This window comes from Canis lupus, chromosome 34 (assembly GCF_003254725.2).
Source record: "Canis lupus dingo isolate Sandy chromosome 34, ASM325472v2, whole genome shotgun sequence".
Taxonomy (NCBI): Eukaryota; Metazoa; Chordata; class Mammalia; order Carnivora; family Canidae; genus Canis; species Canis lupus.
Window position 1 is genome coordinate 2,229,390 of NC_064276.1, and position 12,972 is coordinate 2,242,361.

Here is a 12,972-nt window from a genome sequence, read left to right on the forward strand (position 1 = left end):
ATGATGACCCATGGACATACTAGCATGTCCGCCTACCCCGATAAATACAATCAATTTAACAAAATTATACATAACTATATCAATACCATTGACAGACTCGGTGTCAGCCCCTTCAGGATTATCCAAACTGCAGAAAGCTACTCCATCAAAGGTAATGTTCCTTCTTCTTTTAAAGATTTTATTTATTCATGAGAGATACAGAGGGAGAGAGACACAGGCAGAGGAGATAAGCAGGCTCCATGCAGGGAGCCTGACATGGGACTGGATCCAGGGTCTCCAGGATCACACCCTGGGCTGAAGGCAACACTAAACCACCCAGGCTGCTCGGTAATGTTCCTTCTTGAGGTGGCTCACATACAAGACTTTTTGGAGCAAGAGTGTGAAGACCTGGCCATCAGCCCTAAATGGGACAATTTTGAAAGGCCACTGTAGCTCCAGATCACTTCATGGGGACAGCCACAGCTGTACCCCTGCTCTACTTCTCCCTCTGCCACCCACTACTGCTTTTGCCCACTACCTGCCACAGGTGTTGATCTTAAGAGCACTCTTCAATGAAGGCCAAATTTTATTTCAGTCTGTTGCTAAGGCACCTAACCTGTGCCATAAACCAACCCAAATCCTTGGCATCTGTTACATACCTCTGTGATACAGGAGGGGAAAAAATCATTTATACAAATCTACTGTAAGAAGAAAACAGAATAAGATAGATTCTAGCTCATGAAAATTCTCCTACAAAACATGCATGAAGCAGAAGAAAATTATAACCAAAAAAGTCCTTGAACAATTATTTGCATATGATAAAATCCCTGTGTCAGAACAGCAAAAACAGAGGACAGAAGGGGAAAAAAAAGAAACATGCAAATTAAGAATTGTGTATAATGAAGGGAGAAATTTGAAATAACTCAAAAAATATCTTAGAAATAAAAATTACAAGGATCAGTGAAGAAAACCATTACAGTAATCAAGATAAAGAGAATGAAATAAGGGGATATAAAGAATAAGAAAATAAAGTAAGAAGTAAAAAGAATCAGTGTTTGATCTGAAGACAAAAACAGAAGCTATACTTCTGCATAGAATTCATTTAAAAAAAAAACAAAATGGGATCCCTGGGTGGCGCAGCGGTTTGGCGCCTGCCTTTGGCCCAGGGCGCGATCCTGGAGACCCAGGATCGAATCCCACGTCAGGCTCCCGGTGCATGGAGCCTGCTTCTCCCTCTGCCTGTGTCTCTGCCTCTCTCTCTCTCTCTCTGTGTGACTATCATAAATAAATAAAAAATTAAAAAAAAATAATAAAAAAAAACAAAATGAAGCAAACATCTATTTAAAATTATCTAAGATAATTTTCTAGAAATAAATGAAGATCTGAATTTCATGCTGCAAGATTCCATGGTCTATCTGAGGAAATTAACCTGGGATGGTCACTTCAGTAATATAGCCTACCATAGTAAAATGACTAGACTTTAATAAACAAGCAAGTGAGCAAAAATATCCCAAGAATTCTAGGAAAATAATAGCAAGGCATTTATTTAAGGAAAAAAAAAGGAATTAGAGGAGAAGGAGGAGGAAGAGAAAAAGGAAATCAACTTGACATCAGATGTTTTGAGAGCAATTTAGAACACAGGAAAGAGAAGTAGCACATCTACAGGAAACAGAAAAATGGAAGTGTGAACCAAGAATTTAATATTCAACAAAACTGTCCAAGTATCAAGACCTTAGAAAAAGAGCTTAAACATGCAATAACTCAGGGATTACTGCACTCTTGAATCTCCATTGCTAAAACTGTCTAGGACACAGGCTTTGCCACCCAAGGTTGGTGGGGAAAACTCTGGCAAAAGAACTAATAGGAAAGCAAGGCATTTACTGATTGGTAGATCTAGGCCTAAAACAAGGTGAGGACAGAATGAAAAATAATAATTAAATACTCTGCTCCAACTAAAAAATAATGAAAAACGAGTATACAGTTTAAGGAAAATGGAAAGTAGAGTAATCCCATTAATTGTACTATGCCTAACAGGTGGAGCAGAGAAATATCAGGTAAAACTGAAAAATAAAGAATAGGAAACTAATTTAGAAAGACTGGGAACTTGCATTATATAAGGCCTTAGTATAAAAGTGACACTAGCAGGTGCCTGGGTGGCCTAGTCCATTGAGCTGCGGACTCCGTTTCAGCTCAGGTTGTGATGGCAGGCCCATGAGACGGAGCCCATGTTGGGCTTCACGCTGGGCGTGGGAGTCTGCTTAGATTTCTCTTTCTCCCTCTCCTTCTGCCCCTCTCCCCACTCCTGTGCCACTCTCCAAATAAGTAAATCTTTAAGGTAACACTAAAATGATAAACATGAAATATTTCTGAATTAAAAAGAGAGACAAGAGACCAATATGGAGAAGTAGATGCAGAACATGTGCATATATAAAATATAAAATAATATGACTGATTTTAGACTAAAGACGTCAGTTATGTCATCAGTGTAAATTGGCTTTATTCTCCTGTTATAAGAGACTAAGCAGATTGGCAATAACAGTGAAGAGAAAGACCTACTGAGAAAACTCCATAGGAATATATATACACAAATAGTTGATATCTGAAATCAATAAAAGATGGACTTTTCAATAAATAGTACATGGACAACTGGGTAACCAACAAAGAATAGGTAATTTTTTTAAAGATTTTATTTATTTATTCATGAGAGACACACACACAGAGAGAGAGAGAGAGAGGCAGAGACACAGGCAGAGGGAAAAGCAGGCTCCATGCAGGGAGCCCGACGTCGGACTCAATCCCGGGACTCCAGGATCACGCCCTGGGCCAAGGGCAGGCACCAAACCACTGAGCCATCCAGGGATCCCGAGAATAGGTAAATTTGAATCCATACTTCAAGTCGGAATAAAGAAATGACCCAAAATAGATGAATAATCTAATTATAGAATGAAATACAACCCTTTTGAGCAGAATTAGTATGACTTTACTTTTGAAAGATGTGGTTTTACATATTCATTAAACAAAATTAAATTAGAGTAAAGGGGAATATAAGAAAACATCACCATTAACAGAACAACTTAATTGTATATAAAATTGAAAACCAAACAAAAAAAAAGTAGCTTTTTAACACAATGATCTGATTACAATTCAGTTGGATATTTTCTAACTACAAAAGGAACTCCAGGGACGCCTGGGTGGCTCAGCAGTTGAGCGTCTGCCGTCGGCTCGGGGCGTGATCCAAGGATCCGAGATGGGAGTCCCGCCTCGGGCTCCTGTCGGGAGCCTGCTTCTCCCTCTCCCTCTGCCTCTGTCTCTGTGTCTCTTAGGAATAAATAAATAAATCTTAAAAAAAAAAAAAAAAAAAAAAGGAACTCCAAAGGGGTTTTTTGTTTTGTTTTGTTTTGTTTTTTAGATTTTATTTATTCATTCATGAGAGACAAAGACAGAGGCAGAGACACAGGCAGAGGGAGAAGCAGACTCCCTCCGGGGAGCTCGATGCAGGATGCCCCATGCGGGACTCGATCCCAGGACACTGGGATCCCGCCCTGGGCTGAAGGCCGACAGTCAACCACTGAGCCACCCAGGTGCCCCAAAGGAATCTTGTACTAGATTTTAAATGCACTACTGCTAGCAATATTGGTTTCATAATTCTTAAAACTATGTTTATGTATTGAATATTATGATACAGAAAATTGGTAAATACGTTGATAAGTGTGGTAATCATGTCATTATTGTGGGAGAAATATGATATAAATGTAGACGGAGAAGAGGAATATTCCTGGATTGTTGAACTGGCTGTGAAGGTATCAGTACAAGGTTTAAATAGTTTTACTATTATTTTTCTAGCTCATGTCTATTGAAATGACCTAGAAGCAATGACAGCCAGGACCAATTAGCATATCTGGTGCCCAGATTTTGGGCTATCATATCATTCCCCAATAAAAGCAAGAAAGGTTCTTTAAAAAAATTACCTGTTCCAGACACATAGAGAATAAAATATGCATAGTGTGCCTGAAGTATCTTGTTATGCAGGAAAATAAGGAAATGCAAAAAAATTAAAACAGGCATTTCATAAGGATACAAGAACCAGCTTTATGGGGTTCCCACTGACAAATGTGGGAAAATTTGAAGATCTAAAAGAATAATGACAGTAATAATTATAATACATTTTTAGAGTGCATAATTATAATAAAAATTAAAAAAAGAAAATAAACTTGTTTTTCCAGAAGGATACCACATTATAAATGCACAATATCCAAGTAATAATTAGTTGAAACAAGGATCAGGAATAAATACTAGATCATTGAATAAACTGTGGTTGGGAAACTGGATAAGGAGACAGACTCAAAGTATCATCCTGTAGATGATTTATTACAAAAAAAAAATGATTCTTTTATCAATGAAGAGTCAACTGATCCAATTTAATGTTGCCAGTGATGGTGCAAACTCTCATTGTGTGAATCTGATCATGATGAAACAGATGAGGCCAGCTGCCCAACTACTGGCCTCAGTTCTCCAACTTATCAGTGCTATAATAGAAAAAGAATTATCCTACATTAAATATAGTTAAAGAAATATGAAAACAAATACAGTGTGTGATCTTTAATTGAATTCTGAATGAAAAATGCTATAAATCTTTTATTTGGAAATTGAGCAAACATGAATATCTCTTCAACATTAAATTCCTTGAATGTGGTTACTATACTGTGATTATATCAGAGAATATCCTTGCTCTTAAAAAATTCATACTAAGGTATTTAGGGGCAAAGTATCATTATGTCTCAAATTTATTCTCAAATGGTTCATCAGACAAAAATATTATTATTTTCCAGGAAGATTTTTTAAAACATGGCAAAATGTAGGTAATTGTGATAACAAAGTGTTCATGTATGTTCATTAAATTCTTAATTCAACTGTTTCCTTATGTTTGAAATTTTCAACATAAGTTGTAGGGGAAAGAAACATGTTTGAATTTTTACCAGAGCTGAAAAAAATATATCAAGACAATGTTTCTAGGCTGCTTAATATATTAAAACCAACTGGAAACTAGAATATATAATTTACGTATATAATTAAATTTTTCAAAATAATAGCTGTAAGATTCTTGATTGGTTATAAAGAAAAAAATTAGGAGAAATAATTTGGAAACTCATTAAAATCATGTCCTTTAAATGTAGGGAATTTATTTTTGAGTTTGCTTTTAAGAAATCACAACATAGAAGAAGATAAGCATAGGGGCACCTGGATAGCTCAGTCCATTAAGCGGCTGCCTTGGGCTCAAGTCATGATCCTGGAGCCCTGGGATCCAGGCTCAGATTGGCTCCCTGCTTCTCCCTCTCCCTCTCCTTCTGCCCTACACTCCCCACCCGCCCCCACCTCCAGCTCCTGCTCTCTCTCAAATAAATAAATAAAATCTTAAAAAAAAAAAAGGCAAGCATAGATGTAAATATCACTATATATTTTAAAGTTAACCGAAAACACAGGTTTCTGTCAAAAAAAAAAAATAGCCCTGGCAATGAAAACTACCTTGTATAACACTGAAAGCAAAGCATGGCTTTACTGGGGACTTTGCTTTCTTCACTTGCCGTCACTATCACCATGACAACCTCGATTACTTGGACTTGTCAGCTAATTGATACTCCATTGGGCTTTAACATTTTCTTCCATGTTCTGCTCCCAGAACATCACAAACTACTTTTGTTCTTAAAAGAGCACAGCACTAGAAGGCCTAGACTCTGCTCAAATTCAGGCTAAGCATCCTGTACACTAACAACTTTGGGTACGCTTCCCCAGTCTCAAGAGCTTATCCATTGAACTGCAGATCTATCTTTCATCAGTGTTTGAATAAAGAATACATCGGATACTGCCAGAAAAAGTGCTCACAATATCTATAAAATACATTCTCTTAATTTTATTGTGCATAAACACCCTCTCTGCTTCAAACTTCATTAGAAAAAATTACAAAATTCACTAATTCACTAAAGGGAGTGGTATTTCCCTTTTCATTCTTGATCATGGTTTCATACAATTTTTACGATAATATTTTCTAAATTGCTTCCAACTTCTAAATACCACTTATAAATGTGGACTATCCAAAAAATATGTTATTATTATTTTTCATATATTAAAATACTAGTAAATACCTAAATGTTTTGTACCTGCCACTTCCTATAAATTATTTTTTGTCCTACATCACCTTACTAAGATTATTAAAATTCCTACTAGGCTGTAAAGTCCAGGAGGTCAGAGGCCTTATCTTTCTTAGTCACCATTGAAAGTCTAGCAAGTAGCACAATTCAGGGTTGCCAGTTGTGAGGGCCTGCATCATAGCTCCTCCAAAAATGTCCATGTCCTAATTCCCATAACTGGTAAATATGTGAATTTATACAACAAAAGGAAACTTACGGATCAGATTAAGGATTTCGGAGTGGGGAGACAATCCTGGATTATCCCATTGGGTGCTATGTAACCACAAGGGTTCTTATAAAGAGGCAATGGAAAGGTCAACATAGAGATCTGGAGATGCTATACTGCTCTCTTTGGAGGAAGAAGCCAAGAGGAAAGCAGGTAGCCTCTTGAAGCTGGAAAAGACAGGAAATGGATTCTCCCCAAGAGATTCCAGAAAAAACAGCCGTACTAACACCTTAACTATAGTACAGTGAGACTGATCTTAAAGTTCTGACTTCCAGAACTCGAAGATAATCAATTTGTATTGTTCTAAGCCACTATAATTGTAGTAGCAATAACTAATGCATCAATCAATAATCTTTGGATTTTACTGTTGTAAATTCAAGTTTTGTACATTGAGGTGATTCGTATTAGATCATATGTAAGTACAACCAGGATACAAAAAGAAAATTTTCTGGGGTACCTGGGTGGCTCAGTCAGTTAAGCATCTGACTCATGACTCAGGTCATGATCTCAGGGTCCTAGGATCGAGCCCTGCAGTAGGCTCCATGATCAGTGGGGAGTCTGCTTGTCTCTCTCCCTCTGTCCCTCCCCCCAACTTGTTCTTGCTCTCACTCTATTTCTCAAATAAATAAATAAGAAATCTTAAAAAAACATTTAAAAATTCAAAATGAAAATTTTCTGACAGTACGCCCTATGCTATTTTTATCACATTTGCTAAATTACAGCAAGCACTCCCATAAGAAGTTGTATGTAAACCGTCCTATATGTTTAGTACTAAAACATTATTTCCTGATAATTTTATTCATTGTCAGTAAAATAGAGATCAGCAAAAAAATGAATTTTAGTACATTTCAATTATTAATATGCATTTCTGGGGTGACTGTGGTAAATCAAAATAGTACCTATAAAATGTACTGGTATCATTTTTCAAGTTTACTTGCTAATTCATGCAGAATGTTTTCAGAAAATCATCATTAAAATGATGGAATAAATGTTAAAACTGTTTTCATATATTCTATAGCCATTTTGAAATAAGTTTTACAACATCTCATTGATTATAATTTAGTATGAATTCAACTTTTCTTAATAATTTCAATAATGTAGTGCATCAATTTTTTATGCATTTAATGTTGCAATTAAATTGTATATTATTTCAACATCCACATCCTAAAAATGCAAAGATTTTTTAAAAGTGTGCTGTTTCTTTAGGGATGCCTGGGTGGCTCAGTGGTTGAGCGTCTGCCTTTGGCCCAGGGCATGATCCTGGAGTCCTGGGATCGAGTCCAACATCGGGCTCCCTGCATGGAGCCTGCTTCTTCTCCCTCTGCCTGTGTCTCTGCCTTTCTCTCTGTGTCTCTCATGAATAAATAAATAAATAAATCTTAAAAAAAAAAAAGTGTGCTGTTTATTGAGTTTTGACAAATGTACACTATTGTGGATTTATGACCACAATGAAAATACAGACTATTTACACCTCCCCAAAAAGTTCTCTTATGCTGCTTTCCAATGAAAACTGTTTTACCCCCCAGTCCCTAGCAACACTGATCTGTTTAGTGTCACCTAAGTTTGGATTTTCACAGAATTTTATATAAATGGTATTATACAGTACGCAGTCTTTTGTCTGGCTTCTTTCACTTAGCAAGAAGTTTTGAGATTCATCAATGCTCTTGTGTGCTTCAGTAGCTCATTCTTTTTATTTCTCAGTTGAATTCGATGGTATGAATATACCATGGTTTGTTCATCCATTCACTAGCTAATGGCCACTTGTGTACTCTGTAGTGTGGGGGCCACTGTAAATAAAACTGCTATGAACATTCACATACCTCTCTTTGTGTGAACATACATTTTCATTTCTCTTGGATAAATAGCTTAGGGTGGCATTGATAGGTCATATGGTAAGTATATGCTTAAGTTTATAAGAAACTCCAAAACTGCTTTCCAGATTGAAACATTTTGTATTTCTATGTGTAATATAGGAGAATTATAGTTTCTCCCTATCTTAGCAACACTTGGAATTGTCAGGGTTTTTAATATTAGCCATTCTTATGAGTTATCTCCATTTTCTCAATGAAAAAGACTTCCTAAATTTAAAAAAAGTTTTGAAATCTAATTTTCCTGTATCTTTCATGTATATTATCATAGCTCTCAGATCCTGATTTCCTAACTAAAGCCTCTGGACCGTCTTGAAATGGACTTCATTTAATCGTATTTTTCAGTTGAGAAAGCTACCGACTTCCTGGTCCTTTTTATGTTAGGAAATTTTGGATTTGTGTTTTGAGAAAAACATTGTATTTCATTGGAAAATTAGGCACTACCTAGAATACATTCCAGGGTATCTGATTCCGGTTTTACAACATTGAGCTATTTTATAACTCTTTAAGCTGTGGCTAACGTATAGATCTGCAAATTCTATCCCAACTGGTAAAAGTGTATTTGACTTCACTCTTCACTGTAGGAAAAAAACAAAAAACAAAAAACAAAACAAAACAAAAAAAGCTTTGCTTCCATTTGAACACTCATTTCAATATTCTTGATGTATATCTTTAAACTGGTTAGAAAATCTATCTGGTCACTTTCTAGATAAATAAATAGAATAAAATTTTACACAAGTGTTTTTTATATCTGCATGAGGCTTATAACTTTACCTCATTGTTTTTGAAAGTTATCTTTGACACTGTCCTAGATATTTTGAATTTTTAGATGTACAAACTCTGAAATCTATTATTCTCTATAAGCAATGCCTTTTTTGTTTTAGCAGCCAATAAACTTGGGTGACTTCAAAGTAAAAATTATTTGGGGGGCAGTAGTTCTACTCTTGGTTCAGATCTCTTGTCTTTTGATTTTCTCTGAGTCTGCTCCTCTCAAGGATGCTTTAGGGATCAGCCAAAGGAGTCTAAGACTCCTTCTCTGGCCTTTCCAGAACAAATACAAGATGTTGTCATAGGTATCTTGACCTATCTTCAACGTGGCTGAATTAGCAACTCCTAATGTGGTTCTTGAGGCCAGAAAGATTCTGGTCTTTCCACCACACCCCTCCCCACCTACACGTGAGCTCACTGCTCCTGAGGTAAGAACGATGGAGATCTAATACCATGCAGCTCCTCTCCAAATAAGTATTCCATGCCTGCCTGCTCTTCATTCCCCAGTGGCTTCAGGCAGCTGCTTATTATACTGTATCCAAATTTTGTCATTGCTCTCTGTGGCAATAGCAGTCCACTTGGACCTGACTCAGTCACTGTGGGAAGTGCAATTCTGAATATACTAAGGTTTTGAACAAATGTGGATTTGTTACACAAATGAACACTGTGCTTAACAATGTACCAACATGGTGGAGTCCCGGAGGCTTCATAATATTGGATAGATACACATATGAGTGGAACATATACATTTAATAGGTGATCTATTTTCCCCACTTTATAGATATAGTCTAAGATTTGGATAAGAGTGTAATCTCTATAATATATAAATTAACTATTTTCATATTTCTTGGAATTGACAGTAGTATATAGTGTCTTAAGAAATAAAATGGACAAAAATTTGAACTTTCTTTTTTAAGCTGCACACTCTATTATGTCTTATTAAAGGAAGAACGAGAATAAACTTAACACGATGAGCACTAAGTAATGTATGGAAGTGTCAAATCACTATACTGTATACCTGAAACTAATATAACAACATATGTTAACTATACTGGAGTTAAAATAAACTTAATACAATTTTTTAAAAAAGAAAGAGGAAGGAAGGAAAGGAAGGAGAGGGGGAATAGGAAGGGAGGAAGGAAGAGAAAGAAAGGAAACAAGCCAGAGATAACAGTGATTAAGAATAGTTGCAAATGAAAACTCCAATATAAAAGTAGAATCGAATTTTCATGAGCTGCTCATCTATCTTAATATGCTTTTGTTATTACCCTTTCCAAAATGCTCATCTTTATTTGTGAGTAGATCTTATATTACCCTTTCCTATAATGGCCTTGCATTTGTCCCCTCTGTGGGATGCTGCTCTCATAACTCTCAACTCCTCAGTTCCATGATGTAACAAAACAGTCTGTTGCTATGGCAATGATCAGCATCTTGCAGCATGAGCCACTGTGATTACAGGTCTCTAGTGCTAGACTCTTCTTCTTTCAATCAATTTGTAGAGATCGCTTTTGTTCTTCCACACACTCCAAATTCAGTTCTTAATGTGCTTTGATTAATGTTTCAAAGTTTAACCAGTGTAGTGATGTGTTAAGTGGCAGTGCTTTATCTGCATTTTCCTATAAATGCATTATTCAGCCCATATTTCACTGAATCACAGTAAATTAGGTGTATCTGACATTTAAAAATACACAAATCAGCCTTAAAATAGCAAATATATGTATTTTATAATTTATTTACATGAGATCTAGGTACTAGGACTCAAATCTTTAACATATAAATAAATTACAAGGGAAAACTTTTTATTTCAATGTCTTGATTATTAAACATGGGTTATGAATCTAAATTATTGTATGCTAGAGGATAGGAAGACTGTTTCTACCACATAGAGTAAGTCATCCTAAGCATGATACCACAGAAATATTACCCTGTGTTTATCAGATAAATTTTAGTCAAACACCTAGCTTGCAAGGTTAAATGGGTATATAAAATTAAAGGCATAAATTCTGCCCAAATTTTACCCTCACTGCTAAGTACGTCCATAAATAAAAGGCCCCTTCTCTTGAGTGTGTATATATACATATTTTTGTAATGTAAAGAACTGTGTGCATTTTTCTCATTCCAGTTAGATCACAACTGAAAGTCCAAATAACAATGAATTTTTATTTCATAAAAATAATAAAAATGCATGGCAAATTATATTGAAAGTAAATTATCATATAATAAACATACTATGAATTTTCTAATTAGTTAAATTTTGTTTTTTATTTCATATAATATTTAAATCAGTGTTTTTGCAACAAGGCAAATAACCTATGAAATGCAATTTTGTTAACGTCTACCATATACATCAGAAGCCTTACTTTCCAAATTTGAAGAATAAATTAATAACCACTGATGTGAAATATCTCCCAAGTGCCCATAACTGTCCTACCTCTGATTCAATCTTGCATCCAATTAAATGTCTCCTGGTAATTTGGATTGCCTTAAAAGCCTATACTTTATTACGCTAGATCAAATTCTTTCCTCTCTCAGAAGAACAAAGATATTCAAGCTTAAATGCCATTTAAAATTCACTAGATAAGAAAACCAATTTTGTGGAATGTCACCCAGTACTACATTTGTATTTCCTTATATAATTAATAACATATAAATATAAAAGTTATATAGTTTCAAAAATTATGGGTATTATAAATTAATCTATACCAATTTATCAACTCCTAAATTTATTCATTATCAAGTAAATCTAAAGGACTAAACTCTATTTGGAAAGAAAGAGAATAAATTTTAGAGAGTGAAAAATGTACTCATAGATGACCCTATGCTACCAAGTAATGTGCTTTTTAAGTAAAAGAGTATTGGTTATCACAACTTTATAAGTTTACATTAAAAATATGTATCTGGCATACATATCTCTCTTTTTCATACCTGTTCTTAAATCTTATTGATATCTAGTACTCTATCCCATACACCCAGTGTAATTCAGTCTTTCAAGCTGCACTGTTTTCAAAACTCACTCTCTGAAAAGAATTTGTCAGGCTACTTTAACCCCAAAAGTGAACTATTAATAATCTTAATCATTAGCATGACATTTCTCTAGGAAAAGCTGATCTTACTTGACAGTTAAGAGTTTCTAACTGAGTCTGCCCATACTTGAGTCAGCAAGGTGAGGTGGGTCAATTTCATGGCATTCATGTTTACACCTTTGAATAAATCTCTACCTCTGGTGAGGCAAATGCCAAAATCAACCTTCTGGGTAGCAGCAGTGTGCAATAGTAATTGTTGTGTATAATGATGTTATATTAAAAGATCTTACAGGACCTGAATGAATCAAACAGAGATGACATTATGTCCCTCTGGTTCTAGCAGTTTACTACATGTACCTACAAAAACATATTTTAGAACAAGGTCGCATGTATTTCAATGCCAAAACACTGACAATGATTTTAAGTGAAGCAAGAGCTTTAAACAATAGAGATAAAACCTAAAGAGAAAGTTGGAATTTTAAAATGAGGTAGTTTTAGATTAATTCAAATGCATTCATGTGGAGAATGAAAGTGCAATTTTCAAAGACAGCTACCATGAGGCATAACTTGAAGTTAGTGACGATGGGGTAAGCCAAATAACTCAATGTGCCAACTAACTGTATTCAATTATGCAAATTAAATTTAAAATAGCTATCTTGTTTAATGATCTTTCTTTTGAGTAAAACTAATCTATAAATTAGAAAACATTTTTGTAGGAATTAGCTATATATTTTTAATTACTACTTTATCATTCACATAGGAACAAATGCTATAGTTTAAAATGTATTGCAAATTTAAATAAAAACTGTATCTTATCTATATTATATTTCTATTTTTCAAACCTGAAATGTTATTAAGCAAAATTTCTAAAGCAAATGTTTAGCTTTCTTACAACTGGCTTCTACCTGTTACCTATGTGACTG